The sequence below is a fragment of the Stegostoma tigrinum genome, chromosome 6 (genome assembly GCF_030684315.1).
Source record: "Stegostoma tigrinum isolate sSteTig4 chromosome 6, sSteTig4.hap1, whole genome shotgun sequence".
NCBI classification, from domain to species: Eukaryota; Metazoa; Chordata; class Chondrichthyes; order Orectolobiformes; family Stegostomatidae; genus Stegostoma; species Stegostoma tigrinum.
In genome coordinates, this window is record NC_081359.1 from 105808950 (window position 1) to 105834916 (window position 25967).

Genomic DNA, 25967 nt, shown 5'->3' on the forward strand with positions numbered 1-25967 from the left:
TTCTGTGGAAGTGAATTTCATAAGTGCCCCACTTTTTTTGGTGACTAAATGTCTCCTCGTTTAAAAGGCCCTTTTTAAGGTGCAGTCATGATTATATCAGCAAACAAAATGTGCAAACTGTTGTGAACCACTTCTTTTGATGTAAGTGAGTGCAACTTCCTCCTGTGGTTGTCTTAATCTTAAATTGTCCGCTTTTGGTGTTGTACTGAGTCATACGTATGGCTTCAGTGTTCCTGGGGCACAGCAGGGGAAAAGATAGCTGGAATTCCTGCTTCTAATCATTACTAAATGATTCTTGCTAGGTTTTGCACACGTGTGAACATTCCAATCACTCTTGTGTGCTCAGTCTATTCTCCGTCTGAAATTCTGTCGTTACTGTCTCCGCATTTTAATGGTGCTGTAAAACTGACATTGCCTCTATGCTACATTCCTGTCTGAAGTAAGCATAGCAGATAATCACTGAGCCAGGCTGATTTTATTGATCTGCTCACTCTTGATCTAATTAACTTTTTCTTGACCTGAACCTGCTCGGTCATCTGTGTGTTTCTTTTTCAACACTTCATTGATCACTTTGTCGCTTTTTAAAAAAACTTGTGTCTATTGTGAATAAACCTTTTTTGTTTAAGTTTGTTTTAGCCATATGAAAAGATTTACCATTGAGTGCAATTTGTTTTTGTTTGTAATATATCTTTCTTGAAGCTAATTAATCTTCTCATCTCAGCCTGAAGGCTCTGAACTCATGACAAGTGCAATTCTGTGATTTTAGTTGATCAGTGGCTAATTGATCATTCTCCAATTTCTAAGCTTTAATCTCAAATTCTGGGGAGGGTGGGGGCAGAGCTGGTGTGAGAGTGAGATGAGATTCTGAATTGAATCTGGCGTTATTTCTATTCCATATCCACACGTTCTTACTTTGTAGGAAATGATGACTAGAAATTGATTGAGGGAGTTATGCCGTTCGGAGGACCCCGATTTTAAATTCCCTGCCCCATCACCCTGGCTCCAGTCAAAGGCCAGTTTGTGCACAGGATCCTTCTGGTTTAGAAATTGTCCTACTTAGAACTAACCATAAAGAGCTAAGTGGTCACTTGCCTTTGCGTGGCATCTTAATGTTTGAGTTACTTCTGTGTCCCTCTACAAAACAAAGTCAAAGATGTTGTGAAACTCTAAGGCGTGCAGAACAAAATTACAGGGATGTTGCCAGGGTTGGAGGGCTTGAGCAAAGGCAGAGGCTGAAGATACTGGGACTATTTTCCCTGGAGTGTCAAAGGCTGAGGGGTGACCTTTATAGACATTTATAAAATCATGAGGGGCAAGGATAGGGTGAATAAACAGGGTCTTTTCCCCAAGTTAGGGCAGTCCAGAATGAGAAAACATAGGTTTATGGTGAGAAGGGAAAGATTTAAGATGGACCTATCTCATGCACAGGGTGGTGTATGGAACAAGCTGCCGGAGGAAGTGGTCAAAGCTGCTATAAATACACCATTCGAAAGGCTTCTGGATGGGTACACGAATAAGAATGGCTTAGAGGAATATGGGCCAAATGCTGGCAAATGGGGCAAGATTAATTTAGGATATCTGGTTGGCATGGACAAAGGGTCTGTTTCTGTGCTGTACAAATCTATGACTTTATAAAAGTAATTGATTAGCATTGAAGGTCGGGGAGATGCCCAAAAAATGTGCTTGCTTTCTTTTAGATAGGTCCTCAACATATTTCAAAATAAACATTTTTAATAATTGAAATTGTTTTGAAGGAATTCTTGAATGGATGGATTGGTTAGCTAATAGGAAACACGGTCAGTGTAAATAGATAATTTTCTGGTTCTTAAGATGACATGAGCGGTGTGCCATTAGGGTCAGTTGTAGAGCCTCAATTATTTTACTATCAATGTAGATGACTTGGAAGAAAGAACTGAGCATATAGTTGTTACTATGCCAATGACACAGACCGGTAGGTCAGTAAACTATGAAAGGGTTGTAAGGAGCCTGAAAAAGAATTCAGGTTGAGTGGGCCAAAATATGGCAGATGGTATAAAACCGATGAAAATTGGACTTCACTTTAGCCGCAAGTACAGGACAGGAATGGAGCTATTTTACTGGAGAGAATCCAGAATTCTGAGGTGCACACGAATTACTGAAGGTAAGTGCACAAGTCCAAGTCACTCACCATCCTGACTTGGAAATATATCGCCTTCCTTTGTTGTCGCTGGGTCAAAATCTGGAATTCCCTCCCTAACAACATGTGGCTCAATCCACAGCAGGCAGACTGCAGCAGTTCAAGAAAGCAGCTCATCCTCACCTTCTCAAGGGCAACTAGGATGGGCAATAAATGCTGGCCCAGCCAGCGATGCCTACATACCACAAACAAATAGGGGGAAAAGGTGCAAAAAGTGATTGGAAGGCAAATAGATCATTTTATTTATTGTAAGTGGAATGCAATATACAGTATGGATGCTTTGCTACGTGTACAGATGTAGTGGTGAGACCATGTCTGGAGTAATGTGTACAGTTTCATAGGATCCCTATGGTGCAGGGAGAGGCCATTCAGCCTGTTGATTTTAAACTAACCCTCTGAAGAGCATCCCATTCAGATCATGCCCACCCCACCCCCCCCCCCCTCCCCAACCTATCCTATAACCCCACGTTTAGCATGGCCAATCCACCCAAGCTGCGTGTCTTTGGACTGTAGGTGGAAACTGGAGCACCCAGAGGAAACTCTCAGACAGTAGGAGAATGTGCCAACTCCATATAATCACACGAGGAATAAAACCCAAAACCCTGGTGCTATGAGGCAGCAATGCTAACTACTGAGCCACCATGCCACCCAGTTGTTTAGGGAAAGTTGACTTGACTGATAGTTGGGATACTGAGTGTGGTTATCTTGAGGAAAGCATGGACGGGCTGGGCCTGGATCCATTGCAGACCAGAAGAATGAGGATGAACTTGTTGCTGTTACATAAGATTGTAAAGGGACTTTACAGGTTGGATACTGTAAGGATACTTCCTGCTTTGGGACAGTCAGGAAGTAGGGAATGCTATTTAAAAATAGAGTTTAATGTAAGACTCGTGAGCAGATGTTTCTAGTAAGGTTGTAAATCTTTGGAACTCTGTTCCACAGAGAGGAGTGGAGATAGGTTCGTGAATTTTTTTTAAAGCAGTGAAAGTTAGATTCTTGACTAATAAGGGAGTTGATGGGTGTTGGGGTGGGCAGCAAAGCAGAATTGAGGCCACAATTCAATCAGCCATGATGTTATTTGATGGCAGAGCAGACCTGAAGGACAGAATGACCTATAACTGCTCTTAATTTGTAGAAGGCAATTGGATTCTGTAATCGTTTCGTGCCTGGTAACCCTTCCTCAGAAGCCTGAGGAAGGGTCAACGCACCTGAAAAGTTAACTCAGTTTTCTCCTTCACAGATGTTGCCAGACCTGCTGAGCTTTTCCAGCAACTTTTGTTTTGTTCCTAATTGACAGCATCCACAGTTCTTTTGGTTTTTATATTCTGTAGTCTCCTGTCTTATTAGAAATATTTTCTGAGCAACAAGCTATGATGGCCCAAAGCTATTTTAATGGTGGAATTTTGAGGTGGTTTTGGGTGTAACCAGATAAACACACAGTAGCAAGTTGGTACGCAATTTGTATAGTCTTCTGTAGAGAGTTGGGACACACGTTTACGACGCTTCCTTGGAATAGGTGCAGTCCCTGCATTTGGAAAAGATTATATGTAAAACAAAGCAAAAACTTGGTGCTGTATGCTTGTCTCTGTATCCCAAATATCGCCGGAGGGAATGCCAATTACTTGACTTCTGCATAGTAGCGAATGCAAAGGCCAGACATACTGTAGAATCAACTCATCTCCGTCAACTGTTGTCTGCAGGAAAGGAGGATCCAAAGGAAGGTACATTGGGACTTCTGTGTTTTAATGTCCTCAAATTTATGGCCTTTAGTTATTTGTCATTCATCCCAGTGGGGATGCCAACTGCTCACCAAAAAGAGTGTGTACCTTTTTCCAGTTATATTCATATATTTATTATAATTATTGTTCCTCTGGGCACTCTCTCTATATCTTTTCCTTCTGTTCTATTCCTGATGGTGCTGATTTATGCCGAGGTACGAACAGCTTCAGGGGCTGTCATCCTCTGACTGGAGGAACATTAAACTAGAAACAACTGAAAGGAGATTGCCACTCCTGACTTACTATGCGTAATTGGATCTTTGACAGTTCAGTCTATCTGACTTAAAGTGCAATCTGACTGTATTTGGTATGGCTTCAGAAATAACTTGATCTTCCCGCACTGAGGAGTGAGGGCAAAGAATTGAATTGCAGTGGTAGATTGGGAGTTAGGTATAATGATATGCAGGACAGAACAAAGCCACTTCTTGGGCTATTCTGCATAAACGCTCTCCCCATTTTCTAACTAAAGACCAAGTTCTAACATGTGATTTGATTTGGAAATGTATTATTGGAATCAGGGATGAATTTTTTGGAAACTGTAATTCCTGTCATCATGGAGATGTGGGCGAAGAAGCAAGTTGATGCAAGTACAAAATGAATTGCCCAATCTAGATACAGCACATATTAGTGACAGAGGAATCTTACTATTTGTGATTTGTGAAAAAGGCTAGAGCTATGGCATAAAAAAGTAATTATTATTGTATATAAAATACAGTTAAGCTTCATGAATGCTCAGTTTATGTTTTTGTTGATTTAATGAAAACTTGTAATTTATCAGTTTCTTTTTGCTAGCTGTGTTCTTTCTGTTTTTTGGCAGTTTTCTGATTGTTGATAGCTCATATTATTGAGTTAGACCTAGATGAGCGGATTGCTGGTGTTCCTCTTTTTAGTGCCGAGGTCATCTGGGGGCCTGATGTATACACTTATTGGTCTTAAAATTTGCTGTGCCCTTTTTTTTTCTCAGTCTAATTTTTCTCAAATATGAAGATTTCCAGTTCAAGACCTTCTACCAGAGAGGTAGGAACAGGAGTATGCCATTTGGCTCCTTGAGCCTGATCTGCCATTCAGTGGGATCATTGCTGATCTGATTATTCCTCTCTCTCACATCTACTTTTACTGCACTTTAACTGTTAATTCCCTGACCTGATAAAGAATTTATTGATCTCGGCCTTAAATGTGTACAAGGACCAACCCCCCCCCCCACCCCCCAGCCACAACAATCTCTGGCAAGGAGTTCCAAAGACAGTCCCTCCTCCGGGAGGAGGAATTCCTCCTAATTTTAATCTTAAATTGGCATCCCTTTATTCTAAGATTATGCCTTCTGGTTCTTGACTCTTCCTTGATGTGATACATCGCCTCAGCATTTATCCTGCCAAGATCGTTAAGAACCCTGTCTTTCAATGAAATCACCTCTCATTTGACTAAACTCCAAGAAGTAGAGTTCCAACCTGTTTAATATTTGTTTGTAAAATAATCCCACCATACCAATGATCATTCTAGTGAACCTTCTCTGAATTACTTCGTACAAAATGATATCTTTCCTTAAACAAGAGGACCAAAACTGCTCACAGTACTCCAGATGTGGTCTCAGCAGCACCTTGTACATTTTCATTAATGGTTCCCTACTCCCATGCTCCAACCCTTTTGAAATAAGGGTTAACATTCCGTTAACTTCCAAATCCCTTTTGTGTTGCAACTTTCTGCATTAAAACAATACTCTGTTCTCTTGTTCTCCCTTCCAAAATGAGCAACTTCACATTTTTCCACATTATACTTGCTCCATTTGCCAACTTTTTGCCCATTTACTTAAACTGTCAGCTCCTGTCTAAACTGTTATGGACTTGACCATGTAGAACCTAGGCTGACCCTCTTGTGAAATGCTAAGCAAGTGCTACTTTGTCAGAGGGGCCAAGGCTCCTATTAGTTTGTTCTGGTCATGGGTCTATGACATTCACCAGTGTCCTGGCCAGCATTCACCTCTTAACCACCATCAAAAACTAATTTTCTAGGTCATTGGTCTTTCTCATTGTTTGTGAGGCCTAAATACGTGTAAATTGGTCGCTGTGCTTTCTTTCTTTTCAGGGATGATGCTGTTTTCTAAGTATCAAATTATCAGTACCATTTTTACTAGTATTTTCCTGATTGCCAACCCCATGCTAACACATCTATAGTTCTCCATTTTCTGTCCTCCTCCTCTCTTAATTAGTAGGGGTACAATGACTATCTGCCAAATGCAGCTCAGTAATTGTTTAGGAGTCTATAGAATGTTGTAAGATGACTGCCAATGCTTACACTATTTCTATAGCCACCTCTTTCAATAATATTCTAAGGGTATGTGTCCATTCATTCCAATGAATTTACTCAATACTGCCTATTAAACTAATGCTGATTTTTCTTTTCAGTTCCCCATTTTTCCTATCCCTCAGATCACTTTTTTTCTGTAGATTTCTTGTACCTTTCTACATGAAGTCAAAAACATTTATTTGGTTTATCTGCTATTTTCCATTATTACATTTCTTTTCCTCTCCGTTGTAGACCCATCTTTGTCTTTGCTACACTCTTTTCTCCCCCTTTCTACATGTGAATAGATACTTTTTAATGTTTTTTAATTTTTTTGCTATTTGATATTCAGATTCAGTTCTCTGTTTATTAGTTTCGGTTATTTTTTGATTTCAAAAATGCTGCCAATCCTCTGGGTTCCTACTTTTTGGGCAATTTTATAAGACTTTCTTTGATCCAATGCAATCTATAAATTCCTGTTCTGAAGAAGGGTCATTAGACTTGAAATGCTAACTCTGCTTCCTGTCCACAGATGTTGCTAGACCTCCTGAGTTTCTTTAGCAATTTCTTTTTGTATCTTTAAATTCTTTTTCTAAACCACATTTAACTCAGTTTTCTTGTTTTGGTTTTTCTGCCTTAAAGTAATGTATAAACAGCATATTAATTCATTAAATACTGTCCATTGCCTGCCTACTACCATAAATTTTTAATACACTGTCCCAATGGGCAGCTCAGTGGTTATCACTGCTGTCTCAGTGCCAGGGACCCTGGTTCAATTCTGCCCTCAGGCAACTGTCTGTGTGGAGTTCGCATGTTCTCCCCATGTCTGAGGGTTTCCTCCAGATATTCTAGTTTTGGCTCAGTCCCAAAGATGTACAGAATAGGGTGGATTGGCCATGTTAAATTGTCCCATTGTGTTCAGTGATGAGCAGGCTAGGTGGGTTAGCTGTGGGGAAAATGCAGGATTACAGGAATAGGGAAGCCTGGATGGGGTGCTCTTTGGAGGATCGATGTGGATGTGATGGGCTGAATGGCTTGCTTCTGCCCTGTAGGGATTCAGTGCTTCACCACACTTTTTTTGTGTTCCTCATGCCATCACTATAAATGCCATGAATTTGTGCTATTCCCTTTCTCTTTCCCAATAACCTCGTGGATTGTTTAAACAGAAACCTAAATGCACAGTCTCAATGGTCATACCAGACCATGGAACTGCTCCCTTGTTATAGAGAGACAACTAGTGCTGGTTTAACCTGAGGTTCACTGCTGCTTGTGTAAGGGGAGAAGTTGAAAAACAAAGTCCTTTGTGGTAACCTCAATTCATGTAGGAATTGACCCCAAGTTAACATAATTCTTCATGGCAAACCAGCTGTCCAGCCAACTGAGCTTATCAAACCTGCCTTGACCATAATTCCTTGTGATGCACTCTAGGCCTGTTCTACTTGTGTGAAAACATTTTTTTCAGATTGTTTTGTTACTTTTGCAAATCTCTTGTTCTTGATTCAAGTGGGAGCAGTTTTTCCCCAATGTTCCTGGCCAGTTTGTGTTTTGAAAGCTTCTATCAGATCTCCTCTTAGCTGCCTTTTCTCTAAGGAGCACAGTTCCCAATTTCTGCATTCTTTCCTCATAACTGAAGTTTCTCCCTGGACCCATGCTTTCTATTCCCTTACATTATTTGTATTCATTAGATTTACCCAGTTTTACGTACATTCAACTCACCCATGATAACGCCATTACTCTTGCTATTTCTAATCTCTTGATTCAGTACCGTGCCCCTCATGTTGGGTGACTTAGAATAATTCTTGCAAACATTTACTGAACCTTGCTGATTCTTAACTTCACCCAAACTGTTCCCATTCTTTGTTATCTGGACTACCACACCTCTTTTCTTCATTTGTGCCCACCCTTCCTAAATGCTGGATATCTTTTACTATTGAATCCCCACCCTTGGTCACCTTGCAGCCATGTCTCAGTAATACAGTTGTTCCATACCTGTTTATCTTTTAATTTTGCTATCAGTTGATTGTGGTGGAATCTAAATGGCTGAAAACATTGCTGCTAATGATAGAATGGGCAAATGGGGGATGAGCAAGAGGCGGGAGTTGAAGGAATGCAGGGTCTTATAAGGGCCTGGAGGATGCAGAGCCGTATAGAAGACAAAGCCACAGGTTTCACCGGGAGGATCAGAATTTTTAAAATTGAAGCATTATTGGAATGAAAGGCAATGTAATTGCATTAATGCAAGGGTGTTGGTGAAGCAGGATTTGGTCTGAAGTGGAAGACAAACGGCAAAATTTTGGCAAAAGTGTTTTGGCAAGATACAAAATGTCAGCTTTAGAATTAACAGTCTTAATGATTCTACCTTGTTGGAGCTTTAAGTTGTTTAAACCTTTCCAGAGTTATTACCTACTTTATCCCTGAATCTCCTGACTGCTGATTTACGTGATGTGTGAAGAATGTCTTTGTTAATTCGCTCTGACAATACTTCTATCTCCGTGCAGTTCTAGGTCAGTGGCCTAAACGTCATGGTAGATTTTAAGCAATCTGATATCCCAGCATCAGTGTTTGTTTTGATGTGCAACTGTCACAAAGCAATTTGGTTCTGCAATGCATATAGACAAAGATTTGTTTTGTGAATAAAGTATATTTTTCACTTTTTTTAAAAAAAAAAGCAAGACCTGTAAGAGAATGGAGACATCAACATGAAACCCTTCAGGTGAATGCAAAAGATTCCACGACGATGTCTGAAGAACAGGGAGGTGGTTTGGGATCTCCCAGTTAGTCACTATCTCATGAGCTCCTCTGATTTTTGCCAATGTAAGAACAGTGCCTGCACTTGGAAAGTTATCAATTTGATTTTGTGAAGGAGTTTTTATAAGGGCCTGAAGATCAGCCCAGGCACTGAGTGTAAATTCTTTTGTTCCTTCCTCACCTTCCCCCACTTTAGCAAGGCCAGGAGAGGAGGGATGGGGTTTTGGGCAGACTTGGTGCCTGCTTACCATTCTCCTTTTTCTCTAAGATTGTTGGTAAAGAAAGAACATACTTGCATTTATATACTGTGTGGCATGAATTCAGGATATCCAAAACTACTTTGCAGCAAATGAAGTGCTCTTGAAGTACATTCTTTGTTGCAATGAAGGAAACAGTTCAGCCCATCTCTTGCAAAAGGTGCCACAGAAGTTGATCTGCTTGTCGTAATTTTGATTGGGTGATGATAATTAGCCAGGGTGCTTGGAATATGTCTTCAGAATAGTCTTGATGGGCTGAAAGGACCCCTTCTGTGTCCCAAGTGACTCCCTAGTGCAAAGTGATCTTATTTATTCAGCTGAAAGGGAAGATCCTGCCATAGTTTCTTCATCCTCTACGTGAATGAGTACTGGAGGGCGGCTCCGTAAATAAGTCACATATAAAACACAAACCAGCCCAGTGAGTATTTAGTGAACTTATTCAGCCTTGAATGTTTTTAATTTTCTTTTAAAAGTGCCTGAACTCCTCGAAGTGCTTCAGACAGGGGAGGTTCTTCAGTTTAAAATTGCATTTTGGTGGAAGTCCTTTGGTTGTGTAACCTGGGCTTGGTTTCATGTTCATATCTTCATTCAGGAAAAGCCACGTCACTCTGTGTAAACATTACAACCCAATGTAGCATGGACTTTGGCATCTTCATTTAAGGGAGAGTGGCTCAAAGTTTATTTCTTCAAACAAATGTCTTAATCTATTTTTAAAAAGCCCTTTTGACTTTAAATATGATTTTAAATTGTAAAGTTACAGTTTGACAGGTAGTATTGAATGTTCGGATTGGAAATCTTCCATCATTAAGTGAAGAGTTTGGCCTGCATAAGGTTGAACTTCAGAGATTACTCCTATATGAAAGCAGGGTTTGGTCCTAGGGTATGAGTAATAGCTGAAGGGAAATGTACAAAACTTGTTTCCCCTTTTATTCATAGCATTGTCAGCAATGATCTCATGCTTGTGTCAGAGCCTGCTGGAGTTCATGTCCCATGCTATTCCCTTTCCTCAGACTACATTTTTCAAGTAGTGACTGAGTTAGCTTGTTGCATTTCACTTTGATTTTCTTTCCATTTTTCCTTCTCCTTCCTAGAGGGTTGATGATGTTTCAGTGGGAGTAGCAGAGGGGTTGCCATCACCACTTTGCCAAATGGCCATTTAGTTTATTAAGATAAATACCAGCAGTTTATTTTCAATGAGGTGTGAGGTAAACAGACATTGTAGTAGAGCGTTGATGTATTCCTTTCATTGCATCAATGCAAAAAAAATTCAGTAAAATTAGCTGCTGACTCTTTTTTTTGTCTTAAACACTATATATACAAATGGAAGTTGTCGCTAGGTCATGAGCAAGAATGCCCTTGGTTTGGTAATAGAATTGGAGACTATAACTAGGGGTCACAGTTTAAACAGGGAGTTGGTGGATATTCGGCGTAGGGAGCAATATGCAGTTGAGGCTATAATAAAGTAAACCATAATTTTAATGGGTGATGAGAAAACCTGAAGGGCTGAATGGCCTACTTCTCCTGATTCACAAGTTTAGTAGCTATAGAATTCCTCACTTCTAAAATGCTCATCTTTGTTTTCAGTTTTCTCTAAGGCCTTGCCCAAAGGTCTGTAACCTTCTCCAGCCTTAAATGATCTGGCCTTTTGCATATTGCTGAATTTTACTCAGTCCATCATTGGCAGCCATGCCTTCAGCTTTCTAAGTACTGAGCTCTAGAATTTCTTCCTTTTTAAAGCAGTGTAGCTAGTCATTATGATGCTCCACAAACCCCAGTTCTTTGACCAAGCTTTCGGTTACTGTCAGGATGTCTCCATATGTAACTCTCAAATTTTTGTTTGTCCTGTGGATGTCATGGGATATTTTACTGCATTCAAGGGTCTAAAGGTGTAAATGCAAATTATTGTGCTTTTTCCATGCTTTAAGTCTTGCTGAGATTGGTTAGCTTAGCACCCACAGTACTGTTTCTTTAAAGGAGCTGGGAGCTGTCTGCTGGTCTCCTGGCAAACATTTGTCCCTCAGCCAGGATTTTTTTTCAAAAAACACATCTTGTCATTGTCACTTTTTTTTTGTTTTTTTAACTTTTCTGGCAAATTAATGGCTGCAGCTCCTTTGTTACATCAGTAACTGACTACATTTAAAAGTACTTGTGAAGTTCTGTTTGAGAAGTCCTGAGGTCATGGTCATAGAGTCATACAGCAAGGAAACAGACCCTCAGGCCAAACAGTCCATGCTGAGTACATTCCCACACTAAATTAGTCTCACCAGCCTGCTCCTGGCCCATATCCCTCTAAACCTTTACTATTCCGTACTTATCCCAGTGTCTTTTTAACATTTTATAATTGTCTTGATGGGTACTGAATGAATACAACTTTCTTGTCTTGACTATATTTTTTCTCTTTAAACATCTTTGAGCCTCAACCCAACATTTCGCAGACCCTTCCATAGCTTTCTTCCATTGAAACGCTCCTTAAAAATATACCTGTTTTACTGAACCTTTTGGTCCTCTGGCTTGTACTGTATCTCCTTACGTAGCTCAATGATATGCTTTGTTTAATAATGCTACCATAAAATGCCCGCAATTGTTTCACTACATTTAAAGGTACTCTTTTGGATTTTGTTGCTGCACTTGCCATTTGCTGACTTGCGCAACCAGCTTCTGCAAGCAGCTGAGATTCTCTTAACCCCTTTACAGTGGGGTGGAAGTGCCTTTGTATCACACACCAGCCTATTGACAAGGCTGCAGTCGTAAACTGTGTGACACTGAAATGGTTGGCCTACTCTGTTAAAATGTAGTGAGTTGATACCCATGTACATTATAACATCCTATCCTTTCAAATGGTCCTTATTTTCCCCTGGACAAAAAGTATTTCTTGAATTTAGATGTTAAAAAGATATTGCCTCTTTTTTTGCATGGACTGGTTTTTTTGAGGAAGATGGTTAGCAATTTATATTTTTTGTATTGGCTATTATGATTGTCGTGCAGTTCATTTAGGCCCTGAGCTATAGTAAAATGCCAGATGGGTTGCCTCTGCACACAGTCATACCCAAGGGATTGGGGTAAATTTACTGCAGTGAGTGCACTCCTCAGAACTCCAGTAATGTGGAGACAAATTGATGATTTTATTCTAAGATAGATTTAGTTGAGTTAAATCAACACAGGAGGGCTAGAACAAATTCAGAAAACCTGGAGTCAGAAGTGGAAAAGAAGCCAGGAATTCCGTCTTATTTGCTGTCCAGTAACTGATTTATTGATTGGAGCAGAGGGACCAAAAAAATAAGAGGTGTAGGTGGGCTAGATTAATTTAGTGATGTGGTGTTCAGGGATTGCAAATCAGAATGAAGAATGATGGAGTTGGGAATTAAAAGGATGGTAGAGGGTGAAAAGGGAAGTTGGGGGCAGGAGGGAGTAGTTCGAATGCTATATCTAAGCTATTTCAGTGCAAAGGTTCAAATTTCAAAGGTAGTCTGCTTTAGGAGTTACCTGAAGCTTCAGTTCAGCTTCAAGGTTTGTGTGTTGTAGCATACATTTTATAAATATGCTCTTAAATAATACGCTTTCCCTTGATCCACATTATTAACTAGCAATTAGATCAGAACAAAGCCAATCCCGGCTTGCTCAGAGCATGACCCTGTTAAACAGGAGCCAGGCGAGATGTCTGCATTGGTTTCTTTCTTCTCGCTCTCTCTTTCCGCAACCAATCTGAGTCACTCAGAATATGACATCATGTCTGGGAGGTCCCAGGCACTGTGTGCAGTTACTTGTGTTATACACCGGTATCAGATAATTGTGGCAGGAGAGGGAGAGAGAAGAGCAGCTTATAGAAACAGTACTTAAAATTTAGGTGAGGGTTCGTTCCTTCTGGAAGAAGCTTGTGTGTGTTTGTGCGAAGATTGTGGGATAGGTGAACAATTACACAGCAGTGTAAAGATTCAGTCTTTGTTGAGGTAAGGCTCATATTCTCAGGCAGTACTGTGAGTGTTTGTATTGCCTGATCTAGCTGTCAGTGCTAGGCTACCGTTGGGGGCTGGGGTAAAGGTGATGATGTATGTTGCTGTGATTAATAAGCAGTTGCTTCACGTGACAAATGAGGAAAAGGTGCTGGCCATGCAGGTGACAACTATCTGTGCGAGAGGACGGTCTTCATATATATTATGTGATGCTGAACTTCACTGCCTGACTTAGGTTGCCTCGCATTGAAGTCTAGCGGAAAGAATTAACTATTAATCATAGGTAATATGTAAATTTGTTTATTGTTATGTTCTGCCAGTAGCTGGAGTAATGTGTATGCTGCTTGCAAATGTGGTAACATTGTTAGTGTCTCGTACAGAAGTGCTTTGTTGAACTCTGCTCCTGAAGTAGGGTGATTTTTAGCATGAGGGAATTTGAATAGATTTCCTGATCCTGAACTTGATTGAAGAGTTCAGCACACAAAGTTCTGTAATTTACTCAATCGCTGTAGGCCACACTTCAAGGAATGCAGCTGCTTATTTTTGGCCTCTTGCAAATGCAGTGCGAAGGAATAATTAAAAGGAATATTTGGGTGTTTTCACATTTAATGTCTACATCTGTTGCTGTTTATTTGGTTCATGTTTAAAGTAAACTTATTTCAAAACGGTAAAATTCTTCATTCTTTATCATTGCTGAAGCTATGGTGAAAATGCTAACACCGTATCACAGTAATTAGTACTGCAGATTGAAAACGTGTTTTGGTTGAGTCCACTTCTCTATTTGCCTGTCCCTCTCCACTCCACTCCACTCCTTTCTCTTCTCTTTTTTTCTCTTTTTCTCTTTGCATATTCCCTGTCTATTTCCTTTGTTTCCCTGTTTTCACTTATCTCTTTTGTCACCTTTTTTTGCTTATTTTTGTTGCCCTTTTATCTTTCCTGTGCCTTTCCTCACCCTCTCTCTTTGCTTCTCGCCTCACTTTATTTCCCCTTATCTACCTCTCCTTTCTTCTCTCTTCTGTTTGCTCCTCCTCCTTTCACGCATCTCTTCCTCTCAACATCCCACTGCTGGATCTGCATTTATACTGGACTTGGTTTTATTCAGCTTGTGAGAAACAAGTGCGTATCCACAAGGTGTACATGTAGACACAAATCCTTACAAACATATTTTAATACGACGGGTTGTCAAGCTGAGATAATGGGAACTGCAGATGCTGGAGAATCCGAGATAACTAAGTGTAGAGCTGGATGAACACAGCTGTGTTCATCCAGTTCAACGCTTTGTTATCTCAGTTTGTCAAGCTGAATTGTTCGCGTTCACTCTGAACGTCGGTTTGTGTATGCAACTCCTGTTCTGTTCAGATACTGGTTAGAAACTGGATTGGTTTTGTTTTGTGGAGCTTTTGCATTTTTTTGGGAGATGGGTTTGAGAGGCAAATATTTCTGCATACACTGGGTGCCTGTTGTGTGTTAATTCATTGCCTGTCTGATGTATTGTACAAAGTTGTATCATTTTGATGTTTATGAAAGAAAGAAAAATTTGCATTTATATAGCAACTTTCATTTTCAGAAGGTGACCACAAACTGTCTACAGCTAATCTGATGATGCTTTTTGTTGTGAGGTTTGGATATCTTTATTCAAACTGACCAACTAAGTTTATGGCACACCATTGGAGTAGGCGGGTGTTGAAAGTAGGATTCCTGGTCCAGAGGTAGGAACCTTACCACTGTGCCGCAAGAGCAGTCAGCCAATCTGTACTTTTGAAACTTATCAAGAAAACCCGGCACAAAGCGTATGTCTTTTGCAGCGGTATTGCCATTGGACCAATAATCCAGTGACCTCGACTAATGCTTTGAAGACTTGAGTTCAAATCCCACCACAGCAGATGGTGAATTCAATTAATAAATTGGAATTAAAAACTTGTCTAATGGTGTTGTTGTTTGTTTGTTAAATACCACCTGGCTTACAAATGTCCCTTTTTAAAAAAGGAAAATCTGCCATCCTCACCAGGTCTGCAGTGTGAGTCCAGACCCACCCAATACACTCTCTCAAGTAGCCTTTGAAATAGCCCGACAAGCCATTCGGTTCTATTTCACTGGAACAGAGCCTTATAAAAAAGGCTAAGGCTGGATGACCAAGACATCAGAAGCACCAAAGGTGCACAGACCTGTTGACCCTGCTGTGTCTTACTTACCAATATCTGGGTGCTTGTGGCACCAATATCTGGGTGCTTGTGGCACCAATATCTGGGTGCTCGTGGCACCATTGGAAGAGTTGCCCCACAGATGAGTCAAGAAACAGTTTGACATAGTAATTCTCCGAGAGTCAGATCCTACAATCTCCTATATCATAGCCATCCCTGGGTCTACCCGGAAATGGGAGCCTAGTCAGGAAGGAGTTACTCTGGGATTCTTCATTGTCTCCAGAACCTATAAAATCTTAAGACATCTGTGCAAATACAGCCAAGGAACCTACCTGCTGATTTACTATTAAACACCACTTTCCAAGATGATGAATGAGCTTTCTTCTAAAGTAAACACCACTGAGTGTGCATATAGAGTGACAGCGGCATAGGCTCTTGGTTGCGGACTTCGACATCCTACACTGGAAGTGTTCAGGAGTACTACTACTGACCAAGCTTGTCAAGTCTGAAAGGACTTCACTGTTCAATGGGGCCTGTGGCCAGTAGTAGAGGAACCAACAAGGAGGGGGGAAATATATTTGATCTCATCCTGCCCAATCTCCCTGTAGCAAATATAACTGTTTGTGAATGTCAGTAGGAGTTACCACTACACAGTGATTGTAGAGATGAAATCACACCCTCCTGTTGAGAATACCTGCCAAAGTGCTCTGTGGCATGTTGGATAGATTTTTGACAGTCCAGCATCTCGATTGAGCATCTATGCAATGCTGTGGGCCATCAGCAGCAGCAGAAATGTATATAATCACATTAGCGTTTGGGAGATGAATGCAGTCAGTTACCATTTCCAATGAGGAAATTTTTTAAAAATTTCAGCAAGTCAGGGGATTAACTCTTGCTCAATGAAGACTACAGGAAAGCATGTCAGGAGCAGCAGTCGGCTGACCTGGAAAGAGGTATCAACCCAACGAAGCTATGATGCAGGACTGTGCGTCAGTTAGCTCAATTGGTTGGGCAGCTGGTTTGTGATGCTAACAGCACAGATTCAATTCCTGTACTGGCTGAGGTCACCATAAAGTTCCTGCCTTCTCGACCTCACACCTTGGCTGAGGTGTGGTGACACTTGGGTTGACCACACCACCAGTGTCTCTCTAATGAGAGAGAAGCCTATGGCCGTCTGGCATTATGGTGACTTAACTTTATTCGCGTGCCAAACAGCAAAAGCAGCATGCAGTAGGCAGAGTTACATGATCCCACAATAAACTGATTACATCAAAACTTTGCAGTTCTGTCCAAGTATAAATAGTGTGACAATTAAACAACTCGGTGGAGGAAGAGACTGCACAGATCTTTCCATCCTCAAGATATTTCAATCCTCAATATTTTGGGGTAAAGCCATAGTGGAAGTATTTTACAAGCTTCGTGGGGCCAGACGGCTAAGTATAAGAATCATCTTGGCCTTCTACTAAGGTCCCCAGATGTTTGTATTCCGATCCCATCACCAAAACAGTGAAGGCACTAGACACTAAGCCTATGGATTAAAATCTGAGGGCCCTGAAATTATCCTGGCAAGAGTACTGACAACTTGTGAAGTTGAACCTAGCTGACTGGGAGACAGTAAAGACTGCGGATGCTGGAAGCTAGAGTCGGTAAATGTGGTGCTGGAAAAGCACAGCTGGTCTCGCAGCATTTGAGGTGCAGAAAAGTCAACGTTTTGGGTCAAAACCCTTCATCAGGACTGGTGAGGTGAGCCCAAAAAGAGAGAGGGATGTGGGACTGGAGGGAGGGTAGGTGGATGCAGGTAGGGGTTCTTGTGGTTGGTCAGTGGGAAGGGTGGAGTGGATGTGTGAGTCAGAAATTGGGGGAGGAGAGATTTTGAAGCTGGTGAAATCAATATTCAGGCCATTGGGCTGCAAGCTCCCAAGGCAAAATATCAGGTGGTGTTTCTCCAGTTTACATTTGGCCTCACTCTTGACAGTGGAGGAGGCTAAGGATGGACATCTCACTGTTGGAGTGGGAAGGGGAATTAAACTGCTTAGCAAGTGGATGGTTGGGTTGGTTATTGCATACAGAGCACAGATGTTCCACAAACTGGTCCCAGAGTCTGGGTTTGGTCTCCCCAGTGCAGAGGAGACCACATCGGGAGCAACAGATACTGTAGATGAGGTTAGATGAAGTCCACGTGAATCTCTGCTGGATTTGGAAAGATTGTCCTCAACTTCGTTCTTTCTCTTCTATTGGCCTAGGAACTTCCCACCCACATTTGGGACAGAACTCACTCCCTCCACCTTTTCCAAAACTTTCAATTCCCTGGCCCCCAATACCTTATCTTAACCATTCATGTTCAGTCCCTGTACACCTGTATCCCCCAAGAGAATGGCCTAAGTGCCCTCCGCTTCATCCTCTCCCACAGGTCCACCCAGTGCTCCTCCACTGACACTTTTTTTCTCTTGGTGGAACTGGTCCTTCCTCTCAACAATTTTTTCTTGCATTCCACTCACTTCCTACAGAGTGAAGGGATGGCTTTGGGCGCCCACATGGGACAGAGCTATACCTGCTCCTTCGTAGGATTTGTGGAACAGACACTCTTCAACAAATATACCAGCACCATCCCTCAACTCTTTCTCCACTATTTTAATGACACAATATTGGTACTGCCTCATGCTCCCCTTGAGGAGCTTGAACAGTTCACCAGCTTCACCAACACCTCCACCGTCCTCAAATTCACCTGGACTATTTCTGACACTTCCCTCTCCTCCTGGACTTCTCAGTCTCCATATACAGTAACTGACTCACCACTGACCATGCATTTTAAACCCAATGAATCGCACAATTTTCTTGACTACACCTCTTCTTAGCCATCCTCCTGGAAAAATTCAATTCCGTACATTCAATTTCTCCACCTCTGCCATATCTGCTCCCAGGCTGAGGCATTCTACTCCAGGACTTCCCACAGATCATCCTCCTGTTTTAAAGACCACAGGTTCCCCTTCTGTTACTAAAGATGCCCTCAACCGCATTTCTCCCACTTCCCATGCTTCTGCCCTCATACCCTGTTCTTTCATCCAACCTCATCCACTGTATCCATTGCCCTTGATGTGTTCTTCTCTGTATTGGGGAGACCAAATGCAGACTCAGGCCAACCCGACCTTGTGGTTGCCATCCACTTTAATTCCCCCCTCCTACGCCCTTGGTGACATGTCCATCCTTGGTCTCCTCCACTGTCAGAGTGAGGCCAAATGTAAACTGGAGGAACAACTACTTGTTATGTTGCCTTGGGAGCTTACAGCCCAATGGCCTCCATATTGTTGAAGGGTCTAGGCCCGAAACGTCAGCTTTTGTGCTCCTGAGATGCTGCTTGGCCTGCTGTGTTCATCCAGCTTCACACTTTTTGTTATCTTGGCCCCCACATTGACTTCAGCTTCAAAATCTCTTCTCCCTCAACCTGTCCAATGTCTGACTCACCTATCCACCCCACCCTTCCTATTGACCAACCATAGTAACCCCTACCTGGCCCAACCTATCTCCATCTCCCCCACCGTTCCCTCTGTTTATTTGCAGGCTCCCCTGTCCTGACCAAAAGGTTTTGGCCTGTAACGTTGACTTTCCTGCTCCTCGGATGCAGTCTGACCAGCTGTGCTTTTCCAGCTCCACACTTACTGACTCAAGAATCTAGCCAGCAATGTGGAAAGTTTTACGGATATGTCCTACACATAAAAGCAAGATAAATGCAACTAGACCTAGGCTCCGTCCAGGTTTGGGCTAACAAGTGGCAAATAGTGGACATTGGATCTATTACTTCTACCTTTTACAAATATATGCACCCCAGTTTAATGTTTCATTTAAAAGACAGCACCTCTGACAATGCAGGGCTCCATTAGTCCTGGACTGTAGTGTCAGTCTTGGAATTTACCTGCACAAGCCGAGAGTTAAACCCAAGACTTTGTGGTTCAGAGGTAAAGAGTTGAGCCAAATGAGCACTCATTCAGCGCTTGATTCTGGATTTTGGTTGTTGCAGTGTAATTTTAATGAGATGAGCTTGTTGCTGGCTAGACCAGCATTTATTGCGCATCCCTGATTGCTCAGAGGGCAGTTAAGAGCCATTGCTGTGCTGAGAGTCTGGAGTCACATGTAGGCCAGACCAGGTGAGGATGGCAGCTTCCTTCCCTAAAGGACATTGGTGAACCAGATGGGTTGAATTCAATTTGACTTGAATAAAGAGCTATCGTATACCCTGTTGATGCATATCCATACCTACTAAAAATATATCAATTGCATTCTTAAATATTCCATTTTATTCAGCATCATCAGCCTTTTTGGAGGGACAATACCAGATATTCACTTCCCCTTTCACCAAAGTATTTCCTAATTTTATTCCTGGATGGCTTTTAATTTGCACTCACTTTGTGCCATTCTGGCCTCCATATTATGTAAAACAAAGTGTACAGGCGTTGGAGAAAAAGAAAGTGTTTCCAAGAATGATGTGAGAACTGAAAGGCTATAACAAGCTCCAGCTCTTTTCTCGAGATTAGAGGGGAGCAAATGAGTCCTGCATATGATGAGGGAATTTGATCTGAGGCAATGTTTCCACTTGTCAGATGAGACCAAAATTAGAGACCATAATTATAAAATATTTTGCAATAAAAGAATCATGTAGCTTCTTGCTTAGCAAGAAATTGGGTAGAGTGTGGAATTTGTTGCCAGGTGGAATAGTTGAAGCAAATAGGTTTGTTTTAAGGGAAAACTGCACAAAGGTGAGGGGGGAAAAATGATGGTTTATGCTGGTAGGATGAGCTGGACAGTGCTGTAGGAAGCTCCCGTGACACATGAGCACCAGTGTGATTAAATCCAGGACATTGGCAGCTCTGCACAGTTCCATAGGTGCTAACGTTTCTTTGATAGTTGTTTCAAAGAAGTATTGACCAGCAAGGTAATAAGTGCTGAAGCTTCTTTTGTTAAAAGATGGTTGTGTTATCAAATGCTATTTTCCCTGGAGCATTGGAGGCTGAGGGGAGACCTGAGGGGTGAGGGGTTTATAAAATCATGAGGGGCGTGGATGATGTGAATAGCCAAGGTCTTTTCCCCAAGGTTAGGGAGTCTAAAACTAGAACAAATAGGTTTTTGGTCAGAGGGGAAACATTTAAAAGGGACGTAAGGGGCAACTTCTTTCACAAGGGGTGCGCGTAAGGAATGAGCTGCCAGAGGAAGTGGTAGAGGCTTGTACAGTGACAACGCTTTAAAAGGCATCTGGATGGGTACGTGAATAGGAAGGGTTTAGAGGGATGTGTGCCAAATGCTTGCAAATGGTATTAGATGAATGTAGAATATGTGGTCGACGTGGACGAGTTGGACCGAAGAGTCTGCTTCCATGCTGTACAGCTCTATGACTCTAAATCAGGTTTGTCCCTGCAATGCAAGTCAGGGTTAGTTTTTATTTTCTGTTTCCTTCCGCTGCTAGGCAATTCCTAAGGGGAGATGTAGGCTATGTTTAGTACTTAATTAGTAGCTTGACACCCTGAATCTGGTGCTTTCCAACTTATGTGAGATAACAAAGTGTGGAACTGGATGAACACAGCAGGCCAAGCAGCATCTTAGGAGCACAAAAGCTGATGTTTCGGGCCTAGACCCTTCATCAGAAGCCTCTTTCCAACATATGTGTCTTGCCTGTGAATATGGAAAGAAGTATTGGTGGGGTCTGAGGTAGATGTTTGTGCTTTGCACAGAAAACCTGTTTTGAAAGTGCAGCAGAAAGTTTGTTCCGTTTGAAAATTTTCAAGGCTGCAATCAATTTTGCTGAGTATGATACTAATGATTAGGGTGGGTATTTGAGGTTTGGATTGACCGTGTTGTTAATGAATGATGGAATGGGCTTGAGGGGCTGAATGATCTTTTCCTGCTTGTCTGTTCTGGAGGGACAAGTGTACCACATTGATATCACCCACTACAATAATCGGGCTGTGCTCTCTTGGGCAGCAAGCTGTAGTATGTTGGGTCGGAGTGGGTGGGTAAGGGGTACTGTTCAGGCAAGCTCTCTTTTGAACGTTTTAACTGCTTTCCAAGTTGGTTTGACCAACTACACAAGCTTAGAATCATTCAGCCTAAAACACACACGCTACATTCCAGCAGACACAAATCAGGAAGCTCCCAAATCCCAGTCATCACAGGCTAATGAATTCTTTTGCATACTAAGATAGAATGCAATACAGCGTATCTTTTAAAAAAGATAAGATTAAAAATCAAACGATAGGACTTTTTTGTTCCTCTTCTGAAGGCCCTTCATTCCAGGGTATAGTTGTACTGACAACTCACTCAACTAACCATTATTTATGCGCCATCTTACTAGTGCTGACCAACTATTCCTATCAGCTTTTTGTCTTGATGTGCCTGTCAAAAATAAACACTAATTATTCTCATCTCATTTTCCAGCACTTAGCCCATAGCCTTATGTACCTTGGCATCACAAGTGCACATCTAAATACTACCTGAATGTTATGAAGATTTCTGCCTCTCCTACCTTTTTATAGGCAGTGAGTCCAGATTCTCGTCACCTACTGGGTGAAAATGTTTTTACCCTCCATCCCCTATAAACCTCATGCCCCTTACTTTCAAACTGTCCCTCCTGGTCATTGATCCCACCATCAAGGGACAAGTTTTCTTCCTATCTAAGCCCCTCATAATTTTATACATCTCAATCATATCCCCTCTCAAGCTCCTCTGCTCTAACAAAAACACCCTGGTCTGTCCTAACACTCTTAACTGGAGGTCTTCAGCCCAGGCACTATCCTAGTAAATCTGTTCTCCAGTGCTACTGCATCTTTCCTATAATATGGATTCCACCACTGCATATAGTACTCTCGCTGTGGCCTATCCAAAATTTTTTATGTTCATCTAGCATAATCTCTGTACTGTTTAAACTCTATACCTTGGCAAATAAAGGCATGTGTACCATTTGCCTTCGTAACCACTTTATCCAGCAATCCCGACACCTTAAGGGACTAATGTACCTGCACACTAAAGTCCTCCTGTTCTTCAACGCTACCAGGGCACTACTGTACATCATATATTCCCTTGCTTTGTTTGTCCTAGACCATAAGATATAGGAGCAGCATTTGGTTCTTCGAGTCTGCTCTGTCTTTCGATCATGGCTGATATGTTTCTCAACCTCATCCTCCTGCTTTCTTCCTTGATCCCTTTACAAATCAAAATACTATCTGTCTCTATGTTCAATGCACTCAATGACTTGGCCTCTGTGGCAATGAGTTCCACAGAGTCACCATCCTCTGGCTGCTCACTTGCCCAAATGCATCATGTTTGGATTGAATTCCATTTGCCACTGATCAGCCCATCAGACCAGCACGTCTGTATCCTCTTGTATTGTAAGGTTATCCTCCTTGCTATGTACTGTCCTACCAATTTTTGTACCATTCTCAAAATTATTGATCAACCCTCCTATATTCGAGGCAGAATCATTTACATAAAACCACAAACAACAAGGGCTCCAACACTAACTGCTGTGCAACCCCACTGGACACCGATTTCTGGCCGGAAAAACACTTTTCAACCATCACCCTCTCTCTTCCTGCCACTCGGCCAATTGCGGATCCAACGTGCCAGATTTCTTTGGATCCTCTGGGCTTTTACCTTTGCTATCAGTCTCCCTTGTGGGACCTTATCAAAAACCTTGTTGAGATCCAAGTAGACTACATCCAAAGCTTTATCCTCATCTATACACCCGAGCACCCCTTCGGGAAAACTCACTCCAGTTAGACTTGACCTCCTGTTAATGAAACCACGCTGATTGTTCTTTATTTAATCTCTACCAGTGCCGATGCAGCCCTTCAGAATTGCTTCCAGTTATTTCCCAAGCACTGGGGGTAGACTGACTGGCTTGTAGCTTCCTGGTTTGTTCTTTGCTCCTTTCTTGAATTCCACATTAGTTGTCTTCTGGCACGTCTCCCGTGGCCAGAGAGGTATTGAAAAGTTTTGCAAGCGCCCCTTTCTTTGCCTCCTCCAACAATCTGGAATACGCTTCATCTGGCCCTAAAGATTTTTATACTTTTAAGCCTGCCAAGCCACTCAGAACTGCTTCTATCTAGACTAATTTCACTAATTGTATTGTGGACATTTTCCTTTATCTCTGTACCCACGCTGGCATACTCGTTAGTGAACACTGACCCCAAGTATTTATATTTGGAAACAGACTGCTGTGCTTCCTACGTTATTATGTGACAAGAGTCAAAAGTACTTCGTTGACTGTAAGATAACAAAGTGTGGAGCTGGATGAACACAGCAGGCCAAGCAGCATCTCAGGAGCACAAAAGCTGACGTTACCTACCTACCACCTCATCCTGCCTCCTTGACCTGTCCATCTTCCCTGGACTGACCTATCCCCTCCCTACCTCCTCACCTATACTCTCCTCTCTACCTATCCTGTTTTCTCTCCATCTTCGGTCTGCCTCCCCCTCTCTCCCTATTTATTCCAGTTCCCTCTCCCCATCCCCCTCTCTCTGATGAAGGGTCTAGGCCCGAAACGTCAGCTTTTGTGCTCCTGAGATGCTGCTTGGCCTGCTGTGTTCATCCAGCTCCACACTTTATTATCTTGGATTCTCCAGCATCTGCAGCTCCCATTATCGTTGACTGTAAAGTGGCTTAGGTCTGGAATGGTGCTATAGAAGTTCCAACATTGCATTATTCATCTAAGGGGACCCAGGTAATGTTTTGGGGACTTAGGCTCAGATCCCACCATGGCAGATGGTGGAATTTTAACTCAACTTTAAAAAAAAATCTGTAATTAATAGTCTAATAGTGTTTATGAAAACATTGCCGATTAGGTAAAGCAAATGGTCTGGTCTACATATGACCCACAGCAATGTTGACTCTTAACTAGGGATAGGCAGTAAATTCTGGCCTAGCTAGCAACGTTCACATCATGTAAACAAATGAAAAATTCTGGAAATGGCCCCTTACAATTGCCAATGTGCAAAATCAAAAGAGTTTCAGCTAGGGAGGGTGTTCTTTCCCAGTTGTTACCTGGAAGTTCTTTTTAAATGTTAAAACAACCCTACAAGTCTGTTGTTCTAACTGGAAGCTACAAACAAAGGGACAGAGTACGATTCTTAATCTGCATTGAATTAACATTGATTTTATGGTCACTGTCTTTTAAAAGAAAGTCCAGGTACTGTCACTGTCACTGTTCAGTTGCTGACTGGCCAGCACTTGCACACTGTTCAATTGGACTAAAATTGGTAAATAGCGAAATATTGCACTGGCGTGAGAAAATGCTGAACCGACTCACTGGATCAGGTAGCATGCCCCTAGAAAACAAGGCTGTCTATGTTTGAGGTACTTTCCCTGCTGTTAACTAATTGACTTTACTGTCTCGCATGATCAAAAGAATGGAACGATGTTGTGAGTATGAAGGAAGAGGTGGGAACAGTGTGGAGAAGGGTAGGTAGGAAAGACTTAGCTGAAGCAGTGGGATTGCAGCAGTGGAAGTGGCTGTGTAGTGACTACTCAGGATTGGCTTCAGCCTGAGCATGAAGGTACAGGTCCTGGGTTCCAGTCAGAATGGTGACGAGAGAGAAAGAGAGACTGCCAGCCAGCCTGAACATTCTGTTAGGACATGCCATTTAGCTGGATCAGGCTGAACTATACCTGCCCTGAGAGAGTTTTTGGTAGTGGGGAGAGATCCAAAGGAAACCTCACTCCCTTGTCTTCTGACAGCTCTCCTGTGGCTGCAGAGGTATTGAGAATTTTTGCAAGCACCCCTTCCTTTGCGTCACACAACAATCTGGGATACATTTCATCTGGCCCTAAAGATTTTTATACTTTTAAGCCTGCCAGGCCACTCAGAACTGCCTCTATCTAGACTAATTTCACTAATTGTATCGCAGACATTTTCCTCGACCTCTGTACTCACGCCAGCATTCTCATCAGTGAACACTGACCCCAGGTTTTTGTATTTGGAAAGGTGTACTGACCCTTTGGAGGCAGGTGAGGGGAGGTGTACTGTCTTATGAGGAGAGGTTGAGTTGGTTGGGCTTGTACTCGTTGGAATTTAGAAGAATAAGAACAGAACTTATTTCAATAAACAAGATTCTTAGTGGGCTTGACAGGGTAGATACTGAAAGGTTTTTCTCCTTTTGTGGGAACGTCTAAGGCTAGAAAGCATAATCACAGAGTAAGGTGCTGCCCATTTTAAACAGGATGAGGAATTTCATTTCTCAAGGTGGACACGGTTAGTAAATCTGTGGAATTCTTTATTGCGGAGGGCTGTCAAGGTTGGGTGGTTAAGTATATTTAGGGCTGAGATTGATGTTTAATGAGTAAGAGAAGGCAGGAAAGTGGATTTGAGGATTATCAGATCAGCCATGATCTCATTGATAAAGCAGACTCATTGGACTGAACGGCACAGTTCTGCTCTAATGTCTTATGGTGAACACTGCACCTGGAAGTGTTCCATTGGACAGAGTAGAAGGGGCTTAACTCTGTACCTAGATAATAAAATGTGAGGCTGGATGAACACAGCAGGCCAAGCAGCATCTCAGGAGCACAAAAGCTGACGTTTCGGGCCTAGACCCTTCATCAGAGAGGGAGATGGGGTGAGGGTTCTGGAATAAATAGGGAGAGACGGGGAGGCG

The 25967-nt window shown here is 42.1% G+C and overlaps 1 protein-coding gene across 6 annotated transcripts in view; it reads left to right on the forward strand.

Moving 5' to 3' along the window:
- pak1 (p21 protein (Cdc42/Rac)-activated kinase 1) overlaps positions 1-25967 on the forward strand; it is a 213678-nt gene that overhangs the window by 69480 nt on the left and 118231 nt on the right. For 2 of the 6 annotated variants that reach the window (XM_048532346.2, XM_048532350.2), the window contains exon 1: positions 13001-13186. The exons of 1 other annotated variant lie outside the window; for it this stretch is intronic. The gene's annotated coding sequence lies outside the window, so the exon portion shown is untranslated. Of the gene's footprint in view, positions 1-13000; positions 13187-13330; positions 13473-25967 lie in introns of those variants that run through there. 3 more of the 6 variants (XM_048532348.2, XM_048532353.2, XM_048532349.2) reach the window with 3 other exon arrangements.